General features: G+C 43.1%; 1 pseudogene across 1 annotated transcript in view; it reads left to right on the plus strand.

Moving 5' to 3' along the window:
• Positions 1–26,958, plus strand: part of LOC311143401 (sodium-driven chloride bicarbonate exchanger-like) — a 50,287-nt pseudogene that overhangs the window by 13,420 nt on the left and 9,909 nt on the right. The window contains exons 3-12 of the transcript XR_014615549.1: positions 15,390–15,471; positions 18,520–18,663; positions 19,034–19,172; positions 20,531–20,691; positions 20,983–21,171; positions 23,802–23,893; positions 25,044–25,201; positions 25,650–25,737; positions 25,833–25,979; positions 26,094–26,191. The product of XR_014615549.1 is annotated as a sodium-driven chloride bicarbonate exchanger-like (transcript). The remainder of the gene's footprint in view (positions 1–15,389; positions 15,472–18,519; positions 18,664–19,033; positions 19,173–20,530; positions 20,692–20,982; positions 21,172–23,801; positions 23,894–25,043; positions 25,202–25,649; positions 25,738–25,832; positions 25,980–26,093; positions 26,192–26,958) is intronic.

A 26,958-nucleotide genomic window follows, 5' to 3' on the forward strand; every position in this document is an offset into this window, starting at 1 on the left:
TACAGACAGCAAATAATTCTATACACGACAAACAGAAACACACTTCAGGAAGCACACAAATTAAACCGTTTGAATACATTAACAGCTCATTTTAATGTAGGCTAATGTAATGTTAATATACTGTACGCTAAACAAAATGTACAGTGTGTACTTTAATCCTGTAGCACTGCACAGACTTTGATCCCTCTCCAGTGTATTAGCATTCAGATTATCATCCTGGGTCCTGGCCATGGAGCCTGACCTATGTGCCACTGCAGCTGTGGACGGACAGCATTGTCCTTCAGCATCCAAATAGCCCACTGACAAAGAAATGATCACTCTATAATTTTAATGGTAGGTTTATTTGAACAGTGAGAGACAGAATAACAACAAACAAATCCAGAAAAACCATGTCAAAAATGTTATAAATTGATTTGCATTTTAATGAGGGAAATAAGGATTTGACCCCCTCTCAATCAGAAAGATTTCTGGCTCCCAGGTGTCTTTTATACAGGTAACGAGCTGAGATTAGGAGCACACTCTTAAAGGGAGTGCTCCTAATCTCAGTTTGTTACCTGTATAAAAGACACCTGTCCACAGAAACAATCAATCAATCAGATTCCAAACTCTCCACCATGGCCAAGACCAAAGAGCTCTCCAAGGATGTCAGGGACAAGATTGTAGAACTACACAAGGCTGGAATGGGCTACAAGACCATCGCCAAGCAGCTTGGTGAGAAGGTGACAACAGTTGGTGCGGTTATTCGCAAATGGAAGAAACACAAAAGAACTGTCAATCTCCCTCGGTCTGGGGCTCCATGAAAGATCTCACCTCGTGGAGTTGCAATGAACATGAGAATGGTGAGGAATCAGCCCAGAACTACACGGGAGGATCTTGTCAATGATCTCAAGGCAGCTGGGACCATAGTCACCAAGAAAACAATTGGTAACACACTACGCCGTAAAGGACTGAAATCCTGCAGCGCCCGCAAGGTCCCCCTGCTCAAGAAAGCACATATACAGGGCCGTCTGAAGTTTGCCAATGAACATCTGAATGATTCAGAGGAGAACTGGGTGAAAGTGTTGTGGTCAGATGAGACCAAAATTGAGCTCTTTGGCATCAACTCAACTCGCCGTGTTTGGAGGAGGAGGAATTCTGCCTATGACCCCAAGAACACCATCCCCACCGTCAAACATGGAGGTGGAAACATTATGCTTTGGGGGTGTTTTTCTGCTAAGAACACAGGACAACTTCACTGCATCAAAGGGACGATGGATGGGGCCATGTACCATCAAATCTTGGGTGAGAACCTCCTTCCCTCAGCCAGGGCATTGAAAATGGGTCATGGATGGGTATTCCAGCATGACAATGACCCAAAACACACGGCCAAGGCAACAAAGGAGTGGCTCAAGAAGAAGCACATTAAGGTCCTGGAGTGGCCTAGCCAGTCTCCAGACCTTAATCCCATAGAAAATCTGTGGAGGGAGCTGAAGGTTCGAGTTGCCAAACGTCAGCCTCGAAACCTTAATGACTTGGAGAAGATCTGCAAAGAGGAGTGAAACAAAATCCCTCCTGAGATGTGTGCAAACCTGGTGGCCAACTACAAGAAACGTCTGACCTCTGTGATTGCTAACAAGGGTTTTGCCACCAAGTACTAAGTCATGTTTTGCAGAGGGGTCAAATACTTATTTCCCTCATTAAAATGCAAATCAATTTATAACATTTTTGACATGCGTTTTTCTAAATTTTTTGTTTGTTATTCTATCTCTCACTGTTCAAATAAACCTACCATTAAAATTATAGACTGATCATGTCTTTGTCAGTGGGCAAACGTACAAAATCAGCAGGGGATCAAATACTTTTTTCCCTCACTGTATATAGAGAATATGGTGCCATTTGGAACACATCCATGGACTTCAGAGATGTCATCAAGGCTTTCAAAACATGATTTTTGACCTTTGATCTGTGCTTTTTTGTCATTACGCTGTCTCTGTTTTGATACATTCTGAAGCTCCCCCCACCCGTTCACACACGACATCATCCTACAAGAGTATGTTTTGTGTGGGAGGCCATAGTCTTGACTGAAGAATCAGAGCAGCACAGCATTGCTGTCTTCTAAGCTCAATTTAGCTTTTTGCCTGCCAGCAATGTTTTCCCCCACTTTGTTTGGCTTATACTTTGGATGCCTTTAGAAAAAAAACTACATATTTCTAGTCACTAAAAAAGTTGATTTCATCTGTCAGTTTCCGACCATCTTAGTGAATAGCATCAAAATAAAGCTGATTTCATAATTCCTAGTGTACACATTCTGTACAAGATGCTAATTCTTGGCAATGTTTCTAAATATTTATACTGCGTACATGGTGCCTTATGGCAAATTCTCCTATTTAAACATTTTAAGCAATTTCTATGAATGTATTTCAAGTATATGGATAATAACTTGTTAAATTGGCTTCAGTTTATTGAGTACAGTTTTTTTCAATCACTGGTGTAATTTCCACAAGTATGTGGTACATTTTCACAACTCTAAGCACAAAAATCGAAACAGATCATCAAAATGTGTCACGCCCTGGCTCTGGGGACTCTTATATGTTGAGCCAGGGTGTTAGTTTCTATGTTTAGGGTTCTATGTTTAGTTCTAGTTATGTGTTTCTATGTTGGCCGGGGTGGTTCCCAATCAGAGTCAGCTGTTGCTTGTTGTCTCTGATTGGGAACCATACTTAGGCAGCCTGTTTTGCACTTGTCATTTGTGGGCTCTTGTTCCGGAGAGGTTTGTGTTTGTTAACCTTAGGACTTCACGTATCGTTTTGTTGTTCGTGTTTAAAGTACTCATTAAAAGATGTACGCATATCACGCTGCGCCTTGGTCCGTTGCTTACGACGATCGTTACAGAAGATCCCACCAATTAAGGACCAAGCAGCGTGTCCAGGAGCAAACGCCGGAGGTAACGCTAGTGGATGTCCTCCTCGGTTGGGGGAAGATCACCGAGGAGGAGGCCGTCCGCTACCGGAGGGCGATGAGGGAGGATGTCCAGGCAGGAGAGGAGAAGCGGCGCCAACCGGGCCGTCGTCAGACAGGCGAGAGGCAACCCCAATAATTTTTTTTGGGGGGGGGCACACGGCATGGACGACGGGGCTGCTGGAGGCAGCTACAGGGCGAGTTTGTGGACTAGGAGAGGAGGCCACCAGGTTACGGGGGCCATTGGTCAGGAGGGAGAAGGAGAGTGTGGAGGCACGGCGAGAGGAACTGAGTAGGCAGCAGAGGGAGCGGAGGTTTATGAGGAAACCCAGGCCCGCTCCTCGCACCAAGCAAGTGGTGTGTGTCACCAGTCCGGTCCGGCCCGTTCCTGATTCCCGCACAAGGCCAGTGGTGTGTGTTCCCAGTATGGTCAGGCCTGTTCCTGCTCCCCGCACTAAGTTAGTGGTGCGTGTTTTCCCAGTCCGGCCCGACCCGTTCCTGCTCCCCGCACTAAGTTAGTGGTGCGTGTTCCCAGTACGGCCCAACCCGTTCCTGCTCCCCGCACTAAGTTAGTGGTGCGTGTTCCCAGTCCGGCCCGACCCGTTCCTGCTCCCCGTACTAAGTTAGTGGTGCGTGTTCCCAGTACGGCCCAACCCGTTCCTGCTTCCCGCACTAAGTTAGTGGTGCGTGTTCCCAGTCCGGCCTGATCCGTTCCTGCCCCTCGCACCAAGCCAGTGGTGCGCGTCGCCAGCCCGGCCCGGCCTGTTCCTGCCCCTCGCACCAAGCCAGTGGTGCGCGTCGCCAGCCCGCCCTGGCCTGTTCCTGCCCCTCGCACCAAGCCTGTGGTGCGCGTCGCCAGCCCGGCCCGGTCTGTTCCTGCCCCTCGCACCAAGCCTGTGGTGCGCGTCGCCAGCCCGGCCCGGCCTGTTCCTGCCCCTCGCACCAAGCCTGTGGTGCGCGTCGCCAGCCCGGCCCGGCCTGTTACTGCCCCTCGCACCAAGCCTGTGGTGCGCGTCGCCAGCCCGGTCCGGCCTGTTCCTGCTCCCCGCACCAAGCCAGTGGTGCGCGTCGTCAGCCCGGTCAGGCCCGTTCCTGCTCCCCGCACCAAGCCAGTGGTGCGCGTCGTCAGCCTGGTCCGGCCCGTTCCTGCTCCCCGCACCAAGCCAGTGGTGCGCGTCGCCAGCCCGGTCCGGCCGGTTCCTGCTCCCCGCACCAAGCCAGTGGTGCGCGTCGTCAGTCCGGCACAGCCCGTGCCTGTTCCACCGGTGCCTGGTCAGGTACCGGTCAGCTGCTCCACACCGGAGCCTAAGCAATCCGCTCCACCAATGTCCAGTCCAGCTCCAGCCAGCGGGACCAGACCAGGGGCGCTACGGGGGGGTAGCGAGAGAGTGGTGGTCACGCCCGGAGCTGGATCCGCCTCCGAGGCGCAATGCCCACCCGGCCCCTCCCCTGTTGGGTTTAGTTGGCGCGGTCGCAGTCCGCGCCTTTGGGGGGGAATACTGTCACGCCCTGGCTCTGGGGACTCTTATATGTTGAGCCAGTGTGTTAGTTTCTATGTTTAGTGTTCTATGTTTAGTTCTAGTTATGTGTTTCTATGTTGGCCGGGGTGGTTCCCAATCAGAGGCAGCTGTTGCTTGTTGTCTCTGATTGGGAACCATACTTAGGCAGCCTGTTTTGCACTTGTCATTTGTGGGCTCTTGTTCCGGAGAGGTTTGTGTTTGTTAACCTTAGGACTTCACGTATCGTTTTTTGTTGTTCGTGTTTAAAGTACTCATTAAAAGATGTACGCATATCACGCTGCGCCTTGGTCCGTTGCTTACGACGATCGCGACAAAATGGCTTGTTTCAAAACTCTAAGCACATTTTCAATTGACTAAGTACATCACACAAAATCATACAGTCACTTTTTCACCAAACATAATCAGTGTTTCATCTAGAAAATACATGTTTCACATTGCAATATATGTTCATATAAAGTAATTGCCTTTCACAATGCAATTCTCACATTACTTTTGATATGATTCTCTTCTCTTTTGTTAAAATACATTTTACTATTAGTTAATCCGACTGCTCTTACTAAAATGTAAATGTAATGATCACTTAAACGTTTGGTAAACCTATACACACTGCTTTACTAAAATTGCATTGGCTAATACAGTACTGTAATACTGTAATATATGCCATTTACTTAGCAGACACCTGTGACAACAGTCCACACATTTTGGTATGTGACTCCAGTGGGAATCAAACCCACAAATCTGGTGTTGCTAGTGCCATGCTCTTGTGAACTGAGCCACCTACAGTACCACTACAATACATAAGCATAATACAATACTGTAAAATACAATACAAGATTACGTTACAGGTGGAAGATGTATGATTGCCATCCTCATGAGCATACGACCCTCAATTTACAGTATCAATCAATCAATTTTATTTTATATAGCCCTTCTTACATCAGCTAATATCTCGAAGTGCTGTACAGAAACCCAGCCTAAAACCCCAAACAGCTAGTAATGCAGGTGTAGAAGCACGGTGGCTAGGAAAAACTCCCTAGAAAGGCGAAAACCTAGGAAGAAACCTAGAGAGGAACCAGGCTATGAGGGGTGGCCAGTCCTCTTCTGGCTGTGCCGGGTGGAGATTATAACAGAACCATGCCAAGATGTTCAAAAATGTTCATAAGTGACAAGCATGGTCAAATAATAATCAGGAATAAATCTCAGTTGGCTTTTCATAGCCGATCATTAAGAGTACTGTAGCATACTACATTCAAAGGGCAATTTTGAAACATGTATCTTAGATTTTTTGCTATTGGATTAACTCGTTAAAATAACTAAATTGAGAAGATAACATTATGTTGTGTTTTGGTGATTAAACCAATGTACTCATTATATTTCACAGTAAACGTATATTTTGGATCAATGGTTGTGTGGTGAAAGATGTCTACAAACAAAATTAATGCACAATGAAAGGTTTTGAATGTAAGACTGGCTGTGTTACAAGTGTTACCAGTTTGGAGTTTTGTACTAAGAGTTTTGAAAATTCACCACATACTAAAAAAAACTTTAAGTGCTGAACACTGTTAATTTCTATATTTGTACCTCATACATCTATTAATTTGACATCAATTCATGTTGGAAGGTAAAACAAAATCATATATGGATGTGGCTGTAAATACTACATCATCATGCTCCATCAGCCAGTGTGCTTCAATAGGACACAGTGAAAAGAGTCTATGTGCTACCATTATAGTGTAGTGTACAATGCACTGCTGAAATACAGTTGAAGTCGGAAGTTTACATACACTTAGGTTGGAGTCATTAAAACTCGTTTTTCAACCACTCCACACATTTCTTGTTAACAAACTATAGTTTTGGCAAGTCGGTTATGACATCCACTTTGTGCATGATACAAGTAATTTTTCCAACAATTGTTTACAGACAGATTATTTCACTTATAATTCATAGTATCACAATTCCAGTGGGTCAGAAGTTTACAAACACTAAGTTGACTGTGCCTTTAAACAGCTTGGAAAATTCCAGAAAATGATGTCATGGCTTTAGAAGCTTCTGATAGGCTAATTGACATCATTTGAGTCAATTGGAGGTGTACCTGTGGATATATTTCAAGGCCTACCTTCAAACTCAGTGCCTCTTTGCTTGACATCATGGGAAAATCAAAATAAATGAGCCAAGACCTCAGAAAAAAAATTGTAGACCTCCACAAGTGTGGTTCATCCTTGGGAGCAATTTCCAAACGCCTGAAGGTACCACGTTCATCTGTACAAACAATAGTATGCAAGTATAAACACCATGGGACCACGCAGCCGTCATACCGTTCAGGAAGGAGACGCGTTCTGTCTCCTAGAGATGAACGTACTTTGGTGCGAAAAGTGCAAATCAATCCCAGAACAACAGCAAAGGACCTTGTGAAGATGCTGGAGGAAACAGGTACAAAAGTATTTATATCCACAGTAAAACTAGTCCTATATCGACATAACCTGAAAGGCCGCTCAGCAAGGAAGAAGCCACTGCTCCAAAACCGCCATAAAAAAGCCAGACTACGGTTTGCAACTGCACATGGGGACAAAGATCGTTCTTTTTGGAGAAATGTCCTCTGGTCTGATGAAACAAAAATATAACTGTTTGGCCATAATGACCATCGTTATGTTTGGAGGAAAAAGGGGGTGCTTGCAAGCCGAAGAACACCATCCCAACCGTGAAGCACGGGGTGGCAGCATCATGCTGTGGGGGTGCTTTGCTGCAGGAGGGACTGGTGCACTTCACAAAATAGATGGCATCATGAGGAAGGAAAACTATGTGGATATATTGAAGCAACATCTCAAGACATCAGTCAGGAAGTTAAAGCTTGATCGCAAATGGGTCTTCCAAATGGACAATGACCCCAAGCATATTTCCAAAGTTGTGGCAAAATGGCTTAAGGACAACAAAGTCAAGGTATTGGAGTTGCCATCACAAAGCCCTGACCTCAATCCTATAGAACATTTGTGGGCAGAACTGAAAAAGCTTGTGCGAGCAAGGAGGCCTACAAACCTGACTCAGTTACACCAGCACTGTCAGGAGTAATGGGCCAGAATTCACCCAACTTATTGTGGGAAGCTTGTGGAAGGCTACCCGAAATGTTTGACCCAAGTTAAACAATTTAAAGGCAATGCTACCAAATACTAATTGAGTGTATGTAAACCTCTGACCCACTGGGAATGTGGTGAAAGAAATAAAAGCTGAAATAATTAATTCTCTCTACTATTATTCTGACATTTCACATTCTTAAAATAAAGTGGTGATCCTAACTGACCTACGACAGGGAATTTTTACTAGGATTAAATGTCAGAAATTGTGAAAAACTGAGTTTAAATGTATTTGGCTAAGGTGTATGTAAACTTCCGACTTCAACTGTACCTGGGTTGGATATAACAATACTCCACTCATTATTTCAATTTCATTGATACACTGTAAGCTGATAAATTTCAAGCAGAGAGACAGGCAATACTGTATTAGTAGAAAAGGTGTTCTTGTACTGTACAATGTTGCATGGGCCAGAAATGGCATACAACACCGTGCTACGTTTTTACAATAGCCAATTGCTTTACAATACCCGTATTTCTGATGATTTGTCCTACATATGTACTCTATAAGGATAATTCAACTGTAAAACTGACATATTTCTCAACATGCTCACAACCTGCCATTAGATACAAATTATAAAATGGTGCATGTCAAGTTATAGTCCTATACTGTACGGAAAATGCTATTAACAATCTACTATTCTTTCTAACCAGGACTTCAAAAATAACAGTTTTTAGTTTTGTATCTTGTATTTTTTTCTTTTGAATTAAAAGGTATTTAAAATGAGTAAATGGTGAGCCTATCATTATCTGATGTATTGGTAACTAAACAAAATGGTATTTCACAGAAAACTTTAATTTTGCATGAATGACTCATGGGTGAAAGATGTGTGAAACGCCAATGAATGCCCAATCAAAGGTTTTGAACATAAGATAGGGAGCATTACAAGCAGGGGCGCCACTTTGGTTTTAGAAGTGAGGGGGGAAATAACCTGCCGTGGGTTCTGGGGGCCCTCCCCCAGAATATTTTGGGGCATCTAAAGCTCATTTACTGTATTTTTACACAATCCAATATGCCGTCTCCATTTAGAACAAAAAGTAAGCAAAAATGCCCACAGTCATCAAGCTAGGTAAGAGATCAGTATTAAATATGATTAAGTGATTAATAAGACTGAACTAGATCAAAGATAATTCAATAATAAATATTGTGTTGCACCTTTAACCAATATCCTAACAAACGAACAACGCTTTAAAAAATGCAAAGACTTTTGATTGTCTTTATTAAGACATTCTCTACATCAAATTTCAGCCAGAACTGACCAGCCAGCCTGAGCCGCCTGCACGCCCGAGACCCCCACCAGTCTAGTCAATAACTCGACTCTCTCCCAACACAATTTCCTTCCCAGTTCACACCTTACATTTTTTAATTCCCAAGGGAAAGGTTTGGAAACAAAATAATAATAAATAAAAAAACACATACACCTAAAATTTACATTAACACAGCAAATCATCCATATAATTCATCTCATAGGACTAATAGGACTGTAGAGCTCTTTTTACTTGCACGCAATATAGTGGGTCGCCCCGTCCTGTCCCTACCACCCTGCAGCCCCCCAACCCAACACACCCCACTCAGCTTTAGGATCTTAGTAAAACATGAATTATTGGTTTTGGGTGTGTTAGGCCAAGGCCAGAGTGACAACCCACAGGACGGCAGACCCCCAGGGCCAGGACTGAGCAGCCCAGCAGATAGGGATTGCCTAAATAGGTATCTCCCCTGAGGTGGGCATGTTTTCAATACAGACTCCTTTAGTCATACTGTATTCCATATAAGACATCCAGACCTTATGAAAGTTGCCCAGTATACCCTTAATCTTGTAATAAATCAAATCTAGTGATACATAACTTGAAATTGTGGGAGGATAACCAACCTTCCAATTAATGGCAATGCCTTTCTTAGCCGCTATAAATGCTAGGTTACACAGTTTCTTCTGAAAAGTCTCCAGTATCAACTTTTCCAAGCAAACAAAAACAGGGAGAAGGGAGAATCTGTAGACATGCTGAGATAAAAGAACATACTCTTTGCCAGAATTCAGCCAGTCTACACAAGACCATAACATATGCAAATATGTCCCCTTTTGTGTTTTACATCTCCAGCAGAGGAATGACATTTCTGAGTGCATGTAATTCAGTTTCACTGGCATATATTACGGTCTATGGATGGCCTTAAACTGCACTAATTTATGTCTGAGATTATATGAACATGACTGGGAATTTAAACACATTTGTATCCATTCATCATCATCATCAGCTTCTACCAGGTCTTCCTCACGTTTTTATTTTACATGTTTTGTGTCATCCTGAAAAGCCTTCATCAACTCTTGACACAGTTTGGAAATCAACTTTGGAGGTTTGTCAGACTGCCTTAAAATAGCATCTGGCTTGTCCAGTGTTTGCTGCACAGAGAGAATAAAATTCACCTCACGTCCTCACAGACTGGTCTTCCCTGGCTGCCTGACCCTGCTGAGACCCCTGTCACCATCTGATCCTACTAAAATGAGGCATGACAAAGAATTACCTTGGTGTACAGTTATACATTATATTATCCAAGAATAGAATCAATGGTTCAATAATTGAAATGACCATTATTCCCAGATCCCAGACTGTAGCTTTAAGCTGCTGTCCTGTAGCTATTGTAGGTCTACCCATCAATTCAAGATGGAACTTTGTATCATTCACTGACATTGTTAATATACTGCAACATTCACCAGAGCTCTGTAGACTGGTCTTCCCTGGCTGTCTGGCCCTGCTGGGACCCCTGTCACCATCTGATCCTGTTAAGACATGATGAGCATAGTGTTGTGTACTGACTGCACTAGAGGGCTGCATTCCTGTTGTCAGACGACTTTGGGATGAAAATATTTGTATTGTCCCACAAACGGTCCTCTTTCTCCTTTGTACGTGTTAACCTACGTATTGTATTAAAAGTACATATTTTTCCGCATTATTCACACACTCAGAATTCGCTGCTTCAACTTCAGTAGCCTCCCTCTCCTAGTTGAGCGTGAGAGTTAAAGTGTGCCTAGTATGTGTGGTCTCATTGGCGGAGAATCACGTGGCAGTTAACTTGAACATGAAATTAACTTAAATATGATTAGACTGTAGTTTACTACAGTGTCTGTAAATACATATGGTTAATGGAAAGAAGTGGAGGGCGCTCAACCAACGTGAGTTGAAGTGAAATCAAAACATGTAGTCATCATTGAAAAGGAAAAGGCACAACGCGCACATAGGTTAGGCTACTATGGTGAGCCAGCGTTGCGCCCAGTGTTGATTACCCATTTATTTGTCTCTGCCTGCAAATCGTCCTCCTAAACGATAAGCGATATCCTATAGGCCTATGGAAAATGTAGCAAGTGTCGCTGTCATCATTCTTGCTGCTTCCAGTTCAGTAGCCATACCTGTGAGATCAGGTGTGCGTGTGGTCTCCATTAAATAGAGTAGGCTATAGCCTAAGCATGGGCAGAGAAGGACGGGGTAGTTATCTTTCCAAGGAACTGTACAGTACTCTGCTCTCTTCAAACTACATCTAGCATATTGGCTGATATAGCCCAGTAATACAATATAAGGCCCATGTGAAAAGCTCTGGTAATTTAACTTATTTCTGAAGTTATTTTTGCGCATTTCATATTGCCTATAGGGCACAAAATTACTAGGACCATGTCTGGCAACTGAGCTGTGTCACATACGCCTAAAATAACATTGCGGGACTGCGGTTGGGTTTGGGACCAGTTATTGTGGTAGCACACGGGAGTTGGACAGAAAGCCAGCGGGTGCGGGCGGGAGCGGGATGAAGAAATCGGTCCCACGCAGACCTCTGCTGTGCACCACAGTGAAGCCTGTAACGTTAGAGCTGTTTATTACTGTGTCAGTGTGAAAAGTAGGGAATTAGCTAGGGAAACTGACAGATCAATAACGTACATTGCCATACTGACTAATAAAACTCACATTGCACTGAAAAAACGTCAGAATATCAATCTTCAATCGTTTGGCCGATGGTTTCATCGTTTGATTCAGGTCTAGTGTCATTGATGCAAAAATAATAGCTAACGTTAGCCAACTTTTGGCCAGCTCTCCCTCTAACGGTACATCAACTGGTGAAAGCTAGCCAAGTGTATTTACTTCTGAAACGGGACAAAACAAAGGCTACAAAACATTTTCATACAAACAACAGCTGTTCGATAGCGATATGAGGTGGCTATTATTACTATCTGACAGATAACTAGGGGCTAGAGCTGACCTGGCTGTGGTAACATTAGCTACTAGCTAGCATAGCTAACTTATTCATTCACCTCAGTCGAGAGGGGATGAAACATTAGCTAACGTTACATGTCAGTTACAATACTAGCTCAGCACTGCGAATAAACACTAGTTTAGTTTTTTTCTGTTAAGTTAAACAGCAGTTACATCAGTCAACTAAAGAGTAGCCAGTTTCTGCTCTGCTTGCTTTTACAACTCGGTTTTTGTATCACATTGCAATGATAAAACCTGGGGGTACAAAAATGCAATTTCAGAAAGTTGCGCCCCTGATTACAAGTGTTTACAGTTTAGAGTTTTGTACATCTTGATCAGCCAGTAGTAACTCATTGTCAGTAATAAGGTTATTACCGTTAGTTCTCCTGAACACCCCTTGGACTTCTGTGGTTAGGGAGAAGACAGCTTTTTGGGTCAGATAGACAGGGTGAGATTGTAATGATAGTACTTATGTCAAGAGAAGAAGGAGCTGGATTATGTTTTATACAGATTAAATGTCATTTATTTTTAGAGCATAAAATGCTTTTCTTTTGAAAGAAGTGCTCTCATGTCTGTGAGCCTATCTGTGTGTGTGAGTGTCTGTGTGTGTCTGTGTGAGAGGCGACTCAAATGTAGAGCATATGGCACAACAAACAGGATCATTCACATAAGTCGCTCTGGATAAGAGCGTCTGCTAAATGACTTAAATCTGAAATATATCTCCGCATTCATCAGACAGCAAGAACGTTAGCAACGTTCCGGTAAATGTATGCAGGCCTATCCAATGTTACAGTATGTTGCTGACAGTCAATACTGATAAACCAATCAAAGAGTAGACCTGTTGAGCAGGATGGACAAAAACACAGCATCCAATGGCACTTTGTAGGGGGCAGTATCATTGAAGTGCTGCACTTAGCTTACTAGCCTTCCCACAATTCACTTGCTCTACCTGCTAGCTGTTTGAAGAAATATATCTTAATCTGTCAATGCTTCTCTCTTCTCTCTCTGCTGTGTGCCGCTCTCTCTCTCTCTCTCTCTCTCTCTCTCAGCTGTCTCCTCAAAGGTGCCTTTGAGGCCGGCAGACAGGCTCCTGCTTCTTCCTGCTGTACCAGCCTCCCCCATCTCCTGGGAGTTCTGGTCATATGTCCTCTAAACTGCCACGCGCACACATTAGCAATTGCACTCATTAGCATAGTAAGTGACTGGAAGGCACTAAATAAGGCATGTTAAAACATAGAGCTATGAACTACTGTGAGGCTTGAGCAGAGCTCTGATGATTCAGTGCCCTTGTCCGGCCAGCTGTGTGTCTGGGGATACAGCAGGTCGTGATAGAGTAGCAGTACTAGAAGAGGTACTTGCAGACTTTAGACTGAACACTGTGTAGAGTTTGTGTTCCACCAAAGCAGGGGTGAGACAGCTTGAAGTTGTTGGGTTGTTGGATTTCCTGGCCATCTCTGCTATTCATAGGTTCTTATGGTTTGCTAGCAGTAACATAACATTTGGACTATAACAGCCATCCTGAGGCCATATCCCAAGTCATAACAATGACAAAGCATAAATCACTTATTTATTGCTATTGTACCTCCCCACAACCTTGTGATTTATTATCACTGTCATGTTTGTGAGTAGAAGATTTGTCAATGTGAGACTGTAATAGACATTAATAATACATCACATCTGGACAAAGTCTGTTCAGGACGAAGACTGCTCAGTTGGAGATTGTAATTCCTAGGGTTTGGAAGGGCAAATCTTTTTAAATTAGATTTGTGAACATCTTGTCATGTCGTGACACCCAGTCCTAAAACGACAACATCTGTCCTTCCTCTCGCTCACTTTCGCTCTTGCGCTCTCTCTCTCTCTCTCTCTCTCTCTCTCTCTCTCTCTCTCTCTCTCTCTCTCTCTCTCTCTCTCTCTCTCTCTCTCTCTCTCTCTCTCTCTCTCTCTCTCTCTCTCTCTCTCTTTCTCTCTCATTATCCTTTCTGCTGTCTCACATGGGTGGATGTGTGGTTATCATACAGTACAAGCAGCATCAGCAGCATTCATCACTAATCTCCCCAAGTCACCCTCTTATCAGCACCACACATCTGACACATTCACACTTAATTTAGACACAAGTATTTTTCCTCCATCTATTATTTTGGCTAGCAGAGACATTTCACCATGAAGGATTGTGTGTGAGGTGCTAAATGTAACTTTAGTAACTGCATCACAGTTCATTCACAATGGGAAGCAGTAGTTATTTGCTCTGGTGGTACGTGTTTTTAGAAGAGGTTCTCTCAGACTGGGGCTTTGCTAAACAAGAAACACTGTGTGTAAATCCTTACTATCCAGCTGTCTGTCTGTCACCATTTAATTAAGTATTCTGAGGTTAACCTCCTTCTTAAAAATGTCTTATATATTGCCGCCCCTCTGTTATGTTGCCCTGTTTGAACCGTCTCTTGTCCCAATACTTGGGTAGCATACGTACTAGTTTATGTTTCTTGTTACTCTGGAAGTACGTCATCGAAATTTGACGGTAATGAATACAGCAGTCACGGTCATGTAATAAACTCTTGAGTGCTTTGTTGTTTACCTTCTAGTAGATCATGTTTGAGCTGGCCACATTGAAATGCCTAGGTGACCTGGCTACTATGTGCAGGATGCAGCTCCGAGACAACAAGTGCAGTTCTGATTAACTGCATCGTGATCAGTCTGATTCACTGCACCTCAAAGCAACCGTGCCTAATGAGACTCCTGGGTATTATGGATGTCTGTTTTAAAGCAGTAATATTCTCCTGGGGAAGATAATGACTATGTAATCACTATATGGATTCAACATTGTAATTGTTCCCATTATGGAACAATATTGGCATCAAGCAATGCCCACATTCACTACTACACAACTTTGGGTTTCAGTTGTTGATTGGCTGCTTGGCTGCTTTAGAGGCCTGTCCAACAATGTGTTTGGAGATTATGACTACAGTATTTTCTCGATTAGTTGAGCAGACTTGCTATTAGTTGCCATGGAAACTGTCTTATTAAATGGGTTAGTGTGTTTATTCACTGAGCCCACTGAGGGAGCACACAAAAGAGATTGTGTGTCTTAATGGGTTTCTTCCTGGTTACATGTGATCCTCTGTAGCTCAGCTGGTAGAGCATGGCGCTTGTAACGCCAAGGTAGTGGGTTCGATCCCCGGGACCACCAATACACAAAAAAAAATGTATGCACGCATGACTGTAAGTCGCTTTGGATAAAAGCGTCTGCTAAATGGCATATTATTTTTATTATTTCTTATTTATAAAGGTTAAATAATAAAAACGAATAAAAAAAGGTCAACTGCTATTAAAATGCCTGCTTGCAACACAAGGACACAGAGACAGCTATGATATCTTAATACCATGGTTTAGACTACAAATATACCTTTGATAAGGTTGTTTAAGTGATGTTCAGTAGCCTAAAGTCACATACACATTTTAGACAACGTTAGAATGATGATGTGTGAAGAATAGAAAAGTAACAAAGACAGACAATTTCTGACCATTGCAATCATCCTCTAACAACAAATCCTGACTGAACGGTGTCTCTCCTTCACAGAGAAATGATGAAGAGGCTGTGGTGGACAGAGGTGGAACACGGTCCATGCTGAAAACCAACTTTGAAAAGGAGGAACTCGAAGGTACATCAACTTTATGAAGTACAATGCCTTAAGGCCTTAATTCAGTTTTGTGGAAGGAAGAATAGAAGGCCACCTACAGTGAGGGAAAAAAGTATTTGATCCCCTGCTGATTTTGTACGTTTGCCCACTTACAAAGAAATGATCAGTCTATAATTTTAATGGTAGGTTTATTTGAACAGTGAGAGACAGAATAACAACAAAAGAATCCAGAAAAACACATGTCAAAAATGTTATAAATTGATTTGCATTTTAATGAGGGAAATAAGTATTTGACCCCTCTGCAAAACATGACTTAGTACTTGGTGGCAAAACCCTTGTTAGCAATCACAGAGGTCAGACGTTTCTTGTAGTTGGCCACCAGGTTTGCACACATCTCAGGAGGGATTTTGTCCCACTCCTCTTTGCAGATCTTCTCCAAGTCATTAAGGTTTCGAGGCTGACGTTTGGCAACTCGAACCTTTAGCTCCCTCCACAGATTTTCTATGGGATTAAGGTCTTGAGACTGGCTAGGCCACTCCAGGACCTTAATGTGCTTCTTCTTGAGCCACTCCTTTGTTGCCTTGGCCGTGTGTTTTGGGTCATTGCCATGCTGGAATACCCATCCACGACCCATTTTCAATGCCCTGGCTGAGGGAAGGAGGTTCTCACCCAAGATTTGACGGTACATGGCCCCGTCCATCGTCCCTTTGATGCGGTGAAGTTGTCCTGGCCCCTTAGCAGAAAAACACCCCCAAAGCATAATGTTTCCACCTCCATGTTTGACGGTGGGGATGGTGTTCTTGGGGTCATAGGCAGCATTCCTCCTCCTCCAAACACGGTGAGTTGAGTTGATACCAAAGAGCTCGATTTTGGTCTCATCTGACCACAACACTTTCACCCAGTTCTCCTCTGAATCATTCAGATGTTCATTGGCAAACTTCAGACGGGCATGTATATGTGCTTTCTTGAGCAGGGGGACCTTGCGGGCGCTGCAGAATTTCAGTCCTTCACGGCGTAGTGTGTTACCAATTGTTTTCTTGGTGACTATGGTCCCAGATGCCTTGAGATCATTGACAAGATCCTCCCGTGTAGTTCTGGGCTGATTCCTCACCGTTCTCATGATCATTGCAACTCCACGAGGTGAGATCTTACATGGAGCCCCAGGCCGAGGGAGATTGACAGTTATTTTGTGTTTCTTCCATTTGCGAATAATCGCACCAACTGTTGTCACCTTCTCACCAAGCTGCTTGGCGATGGTCTTGTAGCCCATTCCAGCCTTGTGTAGGTCTACAATCTTGTCCCTGACATCCTTGGAGAGCTCTTTGGTCTTGGCCATGGTGGAGAGTTTGGAATCTGATTGATTGATTGCTTCTGTGGACAGGTGTCTTTTATACAGGTAACAAGCTGAGATTAGGAGCACTCCCTTTAAGAGTGTGCTCCTAATCTCAGCTCGTTACCTGTATAAAAGACACCTGGGAGCCAGAAATCTTTCTGATTGAGAGGGGGTCAAATACTTATTTCCCTCATTAAAATGCAAATCAATTTCTAACATTTTTGACATGCGTTTTTCAGGATTTGTTTGTTGTTATTCTGTCCCTCACTGTTCAAATAAACCTACCAATAAAATTATAGACTGATCATTTCTTTGTCAGTGGGCAAACGTACAAAATCAGCAGGGGATCAAATACTTTTTTCCCTCACTGCATATGGCCACCAGAGATAAGGTTGTTTTTTAGATTGAGCCAACTCCTGCTAAGACTGAGGCTGTCCTAATATGGACACCGTACACATGAGACTACAGAGGGTGATAACAAAAGAGCTGCTTGAGCACACAAAAGCACTTAGCTCCAATAACAAATTAAGAGTCTGCAGAACCATTTATGCTGAGCTTTCAAGGACGTTACTTAAAATTCATTTAATCTAAATTTCCAGCAATGCATTCATCATAGTACTGGAGGCAGTGATTAGTCCTGATACCCTAGTGTTTGTGGGTGGGATAACTGGGATTGGTTTGAATAGCAGAGGCTGCTAGCTGCCTGGCAGTAGCCCCAGGCCTGAAGGAGCACTCACAAAGCAGGCTGGAATCAGGGTGGATTACCCTCACACTGTGACAGCACCACATCTATTCAGCCTCAGTAATATCAGCAGGGTGACGATCCACCCCCGCTGCCTGCTCATCCTCCCCATTCTGCAGTTCTGGTTGCATAGATCCCAGGTCAACACCATACGGTTTATTTTGAGTTTCTAGATGAGACCAGTGTGAATTACTAATCAATTTCAGAATATTAGACATATTTATAGAACTATTTATACAATATTCATGCTGTTCACAGATGGTAAAATATACTTTGCAATTGGTGTACTTCACTCAATAGTTTGCTTTTCCTGTATTATTTTGACAACTGTCCCATTTATGTAACTCAGTTTAACAGTAATATCAAATCTGATTTTACTAAAATATGTTTGATATCGAATGTCAAATCTGTTCACTATTTTTAGATGAGTTTTTATTACATTATTTATTCATCCTACCAGATGATGCACTAAGGGGATTTTAAGCGAGACCAAGCCTGTATTGTACTTCTGTGGCAGATGTTGAAGCTAAAAATATTCCCAGAGATTTATTTTTAGACTTAGACTGATACAAAGTAACGATATCAGTAAAAGGGTTGCATACATGCCAGTTTAATGTCAAAGAGACGTGTGGTAGGTATCGCTCAATAAAATACCAGTGACATGACCTTTGAATCATAAATCCAGATTATTCTAAGATACAGTATATTAATGCAATTTGGTAATGCTTTATTTTATAGCCCTTTGTAATCTGGTATTTACTTGGTATATATATTGTATTGAGTAACAAACTAAGTCGAGTAAATTGTAACCCATAATGTCTGTCTTTTTTGTGGGCATATTGCTGTTGGAAGTTGACCCATATATATAAACAAAAGGAGCAGGCTGAATCAATAACTTCTCTGAATTAAATCATTTCTCTTCTTCTCTACTTCTTACCTTATTCTTCTTTATTTTGTCTTATCTTATTTCTCTCTCTGTGATGGCTGCCTCCAGGTCACAGGACACTCTACATCGGGGTACATGTCCCCCTGGGAAGGAAGAGCCACCGGAGGCATCGGCATCATGGACACAGACACAGGAAGAGGAGCAGGGAGCGGGACTCTGGAGTGGAGGATGGAAGAGATTCTCCCACATACAGTAAGTTTTGCCACTCTGGCTGGCTGGCACATTTCAAAGCAGCAGCCGAATTGTCTGGTCCTTTGGGGTAGAATAATGCAATTTTCCTCCTAAAAGATATAGGATTCTGTAATAATATGTTACGTCTATATGGCTGCATAATGCATTTCAAAAGAGGGGATTAATGTCCACTCACCGCAAAAGAAAAGCTATCTGGACTCAAAACTCAATGTATACTCATCAAATGTACTCATAACATATACTCATCAAATATAGTAGCTATATTTATGAAAAAGTGTATGTGCATAGTCTGCTGCAGAGCTCCCTAGTCAGGGAGTGTGTATAGCAGACAGTACTGTAAGTGATGACCTTACTTGACCCTGCGCTCCAGACACGCCATCCCAGAGAGTGCAGTTCCTCCTGGGCACAGAGGATGACGATGAGGAGCACATCCCCCATGACCTCTTCACTGAGCTGGACGAGATCTGCCTGAAAGACGGAGAGGATGCAGAGTGGAGGGAAACCGCCAGGTAAGGAGTCACATGACACACCCCTGGCCCATCAGCCAATCACCGCCAAGTCATGTTATTACTGAATGCTTTTAGTCAATTCCAACGTTGGTCCATAGGTTGTTTTTTACCTGTTGCTTTTAATCATGCTAAGTGATGACATTGTTATATATAATATGATTTATTATCTATAATTTATTCCTTATTATAATATCTTAATGTCTGAAACATTAAACAACTGTTACCTGAAAAAGTTAACGTTACATAAAGAGAGATTGTTGTGTAACCTTGGAGATGGGCTAAATAATGCTCTAATTATAAAGACTGCTGCATGTGCAATGCATGGGAGCCCAGCTCTAAAGGAAATGCTTGTTTACTGGAAGTACACAAGCATAATGTCTGGACTGGAGAAATATCCTGTTGTGCAGTACTTTCTGTGCTACAGTGCATCTAGACACATCTGTCACATTGTCACATATTGACGGACAGAGCTCTACTTGCCATAGCTTGTCAGTCAGTCAGTCATTCAGTCAGTCACTCACTCAGTCAGTCAGTCCCTGCCACGGTGTAGGAGGTGTTTAGTTTCCCGTGAATAAAACAAGGTTTATGCAGACACAGAGTGACACTTATTCTGTATTGTCTTGGGAAAGTCACCTGTTGAAATATCCTGGGGTATTAAATGCTTTTTTGGATGACCAAGTCCCTCAGTCGAGCACCTGATTCCCTTTTTTGTTCAAGCTGGAATGAAATGTATTTGTGTAGGCTTTTTGGTAATGTCTGATGTGTCCTTGGTATCCCCATCAGTGTAAAGTGAGCTCTATCAGCACATGGCTTCTAGATGGCTGGACAGCTCGCTGTCATCTATCCCCTGGTCCCTTGGCTCAGTGTTACTGGTCTGCACTCTTAGAAAAAAGGGTTCCAAAAGGGTTCTTCAGCTGTCCCCATAGAAGAAGGTAGAACCCTTTATGGTTCCAGGTAGAACCATTTTTGGTTCCAGGTAGTACCCTTTCGGGGTTCCATTTAGAACCCTCTGTGGAAAGGGTTCTACCTGGAACCAAAAGGTTCTTCAAAGGGTTCTCCTAAGGGGACAGCCGAAGAACCCTTTTACAAAGGAACTCAGGTATTTAACAAGGGAAATTGGTTGCAGGTGCGCTCAGAGCATAGAGATGTGTAGAGATCACTAGTGCACAGAAGCCTGTATAACATGGGCAGCGCCATTTGAGGACTACACATCTCTATGGCAATTTTAGAGACACTTAACAAAAAAGTGCAATTAAAGGAACAGTTAACTAAAAAGTTAGAGAAAAAATGAGAGCCTTTTCTACAGTTCTAGATAACACATTATTTTCTAAGAGTGTGGGCATTTGTCCCTTATACAGGTGGCTGAAGTTTGAGGAGGACGTGGAGGATGGAGGGGAGCGGTGGAGTAAGCCCTACGTGGCCACGCTGTCCCTGCACAGCCTGTTCGAGCTGCGCAGCTGCATCCTCAACGGCGTCGTGCTGCTGGACATGAGGGCCAACTCTGTGGAGGAGGTAGCAGGTACTGTAGAGCACTGAGTGGCATCAGGAACTACCCCATACACCTTTGTCGTATTCATTAGTGCATACCATAGCAAAATGATTTGCAACGTAAAACAAAAATAAGCATTTCTTATTGGACAGTTCCAGTTAGGTCCCTCACCGTTTTGGCTCGTTTGCTTCCGTTCTGTTCCAAGTGAATACGACCCTGTTCTATGATCTTCATTGTACAATTGTAAACATTGTAATCAGAATGTAATGGATGGAATCCTAGTTGCTGTTGAACTGTTGACTGTGTGGTCCTGTTTGTCAGACATGGTGTTGGACCAGCAGGAGACCACAGGTCCACTGGGGGACGAGGTGAGGAGGAAGGTGAGAGAGGCACTCCTCAAAACGCACCATCACCAGAACCAGAAGAAGTTGGCCAACCGCATCCCCATTGTCCGCTCCTTCGCTGACATTGGCAAGAAGCAGTCCGAGCCCCACTCCATGGACAAGAACGGTCAGTAACAGGCAGCCCTCTGCTTAGGGTTGCAAAATTCCTCTAACCTTCTCAGGTTTTCTAGAAATCCCAGTTGGAAGATTCCTGGCATCAGGAGGGAATAAGCAGGGAATCCGTGAATCCTCCAAACAGGATTTCTGGAAAACCTGGGAATTTTGGGAAAGTTACCGGAATTCAGCAACCATTCCGCTGCCACATGACTCCCGAGTGGCACAATGGTCTAAGGCACTGCATCACAGTGCTAGCTGTGCCACTAGAGATCCTAGAGATCCCGGCCGCGACCGGGAGACCCATGGGCGGCGCACAATTGGTCCAGCGTCGTCCAAGGTAAGGGAGGGTTTGGCCGGCAGGGATGTGGGTTTGTTTCCCACGGAGGGCCAGTATAAATTAAAAAAAAAAAAAAAATACATGTATGCATTCACTAACTGTAAGTCGCTCTGGATAAGAGCGTCTGCTAAATGACTAAAATGTAAAATGTACATTAATGGTTCAGGATGACTGCAAGTTTTTCAGTTCTCCTCACTTTGTACTGCTGGTCACAGCAACATTGAAATTGGAAATAATCTTGTTGTAAGTAGTGCTCTCAGTCATCCCATGTGGATGCCTTTCTCATTCTACATGACATTGTCCATGTTTGACCTTCTTTTCAGTGTCTCAGTGTGACTCTCTTCTCTTGTTTCCTTGTGTGTGTGTGTGTGTGTGTGTGTTTGTTTGTGTGTATACGTGGATGTATGTATGTGTGTCTGGCAGGCGGCCCATCACTCTGTTCTACCCTTAAGTCCTCCTTCTGGGGCTCATTTATGGCAGCGGGGTCTAGGAGTGACAGGCAGGTCTCATCCTGCACCCCATGGCCACTCTGTTGTCCCCAGTGTGTCTCCTCCTCCATCTCCTCTCCACTCCCGACCTCATCCACCACCCACCCCCCTCCAGCCACTCCACACCCAGACCCCAGACCCCAGAAACAGGGTCCCAGACCCCAGTCTGATATGCAGCCCGTGGACAAGGAGGATGACCCGGACCCAGGCAACTCTTAAACCTTGACAGAACCTTTCTCTACTGCTAGCACTTCCTAAAACATAACTTGTGAAGGTGGTAATCTCAAAGTTGTTTCGGTCAATAATAGTTAGAGGTTGTGTTTTGAACTTCAGATAATTTAATCAAGTTAGTTATAGCCCATCAGGTGAGAAAGTGTATAGTATAGACAATATCTCATATCATATGAGCCGTACATTGTATTTTATCGAGCACAGTGAGAAATCAGTGGAAGTTACTAGATATAACTATCAACAGGGATAAAGTTGAAAGAGTTGCATGAAAGAGTTACTGAACTTATCATTAACATCGACTATATATTAATTTCTCTGTTTTTAATATCAGACTATGTTAAAATATAGTGATAGAGTGTAGGCCTAACAAGTGTAGAAGATGTTGACAGGAAAATATTCAGAAGAGAAAAGGCCCTGAGCAGAGGTGTTCACTGATAATAGGGTTGTGGGTTCGTTTCCCACGGGGGACCCGTACGAAAAAGTAGGAAAATGTGTGCACTCATTACTGTAAGTCGCTCTGGATAAGAGTGTCTGCTAAATGGGCTAAAATGAAAATGTAAAATCATAAGGAACCTTTACGTTCCGCTGCGAATGATACCTCATTGAGAATGTCCATCACCTTTTACAGGAATTATGTTTCGGAAGCAAGTTTGCCAGCATTCCACATGCCAATTTTGATACATGAAGACCACCCAAAACCCTTTTAGCAAATCATTCTCTGCTGTAATTTAAATCAGAGCGGTTTGTCACAGGCACATTCATTCTAGTAGAGTTATGCAAAAGCTAAATTAAAACGTGGCAACAGCGAGTGCGTGACTAATAAACCAAACCGGGGCCATCTTAGTGAGGGCACCCTCCTGCTCATTGCAAGTAAGAACATTTCAATCTAAAGGGTTTGTCGCTGTGTTTCTTCATGGGCAGCAGCAGCTGACTCTGTAAATTGCTTTCAGACTTAGGGCTCTCATTGATTTCATGTGGAAATATGAGTCGAAATGAATCTTTGCAAGGCATGCTTTTATTTCTGAGTCTCTTGATTCTTAATGCAACCGTTAGTCACTGATAGCTTCCACTGGCTTGTGAACGGATCAAACACTGAAATGAGTATTTATCTGTACCCTCTCACTAATGAAAATGAATCCTTTCGATTTAAATCCTTCTTGCTCTACTCTGGCAGCTGTGGGCTAATTTCGTGTTTGTATCGGTCAGTCTCCTTGACACAATGATAATGCTGAAATCCTAATGGACAAGCTTCATCCACCCATCCTCACCAAGGCCATCCATGACTTCCATCCTTCACCATGCAGCCACTCATAGGCTTTATCTTCTGTCCTCTCTTGAGATCTGCACTAAATAAGGGTACTTTGCCAATGTCTAATAAATCCCAGATTACTTCAACTTTAGAGTGCAAATCTATAGATTACCAAAGCATTTTTGGTCATTTTGGTAGGCCAAGAGCTCTCTCTGTGTGACGATGCTGTGATTTATTACCATTGGCGCCTGCACTGCCGTGAAACCTTGGTGTTGGTCTGATATAGAGGTTTTAGTAGTTGACTTATTGGACTCTGTCATCTCTGTTTGATCTAGGTCAGGTGATTTCTCCCCAGACCTCTCTACCCGTCCCCAATGACGGCAAAGCTGAAATCAGCAGAGAGAACAGTGCTGTGGACTTCAGTAAGGTACAGTAAGACATTCTTACAATCAGGTCCCCCCTCTTATTCATTATGATTAAAAGGCAAAACCAATCCTAGATCAGCACTCCAAGTCTGAGACGATTTATGAATACGGGCCTTGAACGTACTATCCTACTACAGTACCACATACTCAACATGCCAGTTCTGGCAGTTCAGGTGTGTATGAACACAATAATCTGTTCCATTTTCATTTGTTGTTTGTATGTATTGCTTGAAAAAATTGTTTAAACCATAAACTATGATTATAACCATACTATAAATATAGCAAACCAGTCATCTCACTCACACTGCCATTAACACTGTAGATTATAGTAGGACAACAACAGTTTATCTTACCTCCGAATCCTACAATGATAACCTTTTGTCGGTAACCTTTTGTTCAGAGCCTTTTGTTCCCCTTCACCACAAGGTTTCCCTATTCTGTTAGCAGTGAGCATGGTGTTTATAACTGGGACTCTGATGCCCCTACTGCTTCCACTTAATGTTACAGCACTTCCATTTGACGCAGTGCAGCTCCATGGCAGACAGACAGACAGACAGACAGACAGACAGGATCGCAGCAGAATAGTGATTGGAGGATCAGTTAGCAGGCAGTCAGGCAGGCTCAGGTCTGGATGAATGTGTCACTGCGGGGGCAGACAGGGTATCAAGGAGATGATAACCTCTGGAAATGTTATGTAACTGATGATACCACTTTAGGCTGATGATGGCAATCTGCTGTAATATTTCATCATAACACATGGTCATATGTATGTTATGATGGTAATGTTATGAAATAGATGAAATAGGGTCCAGTTGGCTAATCTATTATGTATCTTAAGTCATCAACAGGATATTAATTACAAAAACACATAAGGTTCCAAAATTCTTATAACTATCCCAAAATTACCAGGTTTTCCAGTACTGGTAATCCTGGTTGGACAATTCCCCAAATCAGGAGGGAATTTTGCAACCCTAGTCACAGTAGGGATCAACAGTAGGGATTACGTTATGTTTGTTTTGAGAATGTATTTCATATTTCAGCTTTTCTTTTCCTATGCTCTTCTTTAGGATTGAGGATTTGCGATATTCACACAGTAAAATGCACCATTTAGACTCAACTAATGACTGCGTATTCTATCCTGTGTCCGTGTAGATAGACCTCCATTTCATGAAGAAGATTCCGCCGGGAGCGGAAGCGTCCAATGTGTTGGTGGGTGAGGCAGAGTTCCTAGACAAGCCTGTGGTGGCGTTTGTACGTCTCTCACCTGCAGTCATGCTCAACGGGCTGGCTGAGGTCCCCATCGTTACCAGGTTAGAAACACTGTGACCTCCATTTAGGGTTGCAAAATTGCAGTAACTTTCTCAAAATTCCCAGGTTTGCCAGAAATCATGGTTCGAAGATTCCTTGGAATCAGGAATACAGTGAGGGAAAAAAGTATTTGATCCCCTGCTGATTTTGTACGTTTGCCCACTGACAAAGAAATGATCAGTCTATAATATTATTGGTAGGTTTATTTGAACAGTGAGAGACAGAATAACAACAAAAAAATCCAGAAAAACGCATGTAAAAAATGTTATAAATTGATTTGCATTTTAATGAGGGATTTCGCAAACACTACTTCCAATTAGTCTATCACTATGGTCTCCTGTCTATGACTAACACTATGACCTTCTTAGTCCTTATTTGGGCTGACCCCCAACTGTCTCTTCACCGCTCTGTCTGACTCTTATTGTGGCCCATTTCCTCTTCCCCTGTTAGGTTCTTGTTCATTCTGCTGGGGCCTCTTGGGAAAGGGCCACAGTATCATGAGATTGGCCGATCCATTGCAACTCTCATGACAGACGAGGTAAGACAGCCTCTCCAATGGTGAACATAGTTGTTGGGCATGACTGAACGAACATGTCAATTAATGACTGAATTTTCATTCTTCTTCATTCCAAGGTTTTCCATGATGTCGCCTACAAAGCGAAGGACCGCAATGATCTAATTGCTGGAATCGATGAGTTCCTTGACCAAGTGACTGTCCTGCCACCGGGGGAGTGGGATCCCTCTATAAGAATAGAGCCACCAAAAAATGTACCGTCTCAGGTGAGTTTAGCCCCTTCTTTAAAAACAAGTCTTTCATCATTGGACATACAAATCACAGCAATGTCTTTCATTTGAAAAAGGAAAAAAATAACAGATGTGGTGTTTGAAAAACAGGAGAAGAGGAGGAGTGCAGCACAGTGCGGCACAGACCCAGGGGATGAAGAGGAGGAGGACGAGGGACATGGGGGTCCGGAGCTGCAGCGGACAGGACGGTAGGTGGGGGGGTGTATGTGGTTGTGTTTGTGGTTGTGTATTATGTGGTTGTGATTGTGTATTATGTGGTTGTGTTTGTGGTTGTGTATTATGTGGTTGTGGTTGTGGTTGTGTATTATGTGGTTGTGTTTGTGTTTGTGTATTATGTGGTTGTGGTTGTGGTTGTGTATTATGTGGTTGTGTTTGTGGTTGTGTATTATGTGGTTGTGATTGTGTATTATGTGGTTGTGTTTGTGGTTGTGTATTATGTGGTTGTGGTTGTGGTATTATGTGGTTGTGTTTGTGTATTATGTGGTTGTGTTTGTGGTTGTGTATTATGTGGTTGTGGTTGTGGTATTATGTGGTTGTGTTTGTGTATTATGTGGTTGTGTCTGTGGTTGTGTATTATGTGGTTGTGTTTGTGTATTATGTGGTTGTGTTTGTGGTTGTGTATTATGTGGTTGTGGTTGTGTATTATGTGGTTGTGGTTGTGTATTATGTGGTTGTGTATTATGTGGTTGTGGTTGTGGTTGTGTATTATGTGGTTGTGTATTATGTGGTTGTGGTTGTGTATTATGTGGTTGTGGTTGTGTATTATGTGGTTGTGTATTATGTGGTTGTGGTTGTGTATTATGTGGTTGTGTATTATGTGGTTGTGGTTGTGTATTATGTGGTTGTGTATTATGTGGTTGTGGTTGTGTATTATGTGGTTGTGTTTGTTTATTATGTGGTTGTGTATTATGTGGTTGTGTATTATGTGGTTGTGTATTATGTGGTTGTGGTTGTG

This window comes from Coregonus lavaretus (genome assembly GCF_964263955.1).
Source record: "Coregonus lavaretus genome assembly, chromosome: 16".
Taxonomy (NCBI): domain Eukaryota; kingdom Metazoa; phylum Chordata; class Actinopteri; order Salmoniformes; family Salmonidae; genus Coregonus; species Coregonus lavaretus.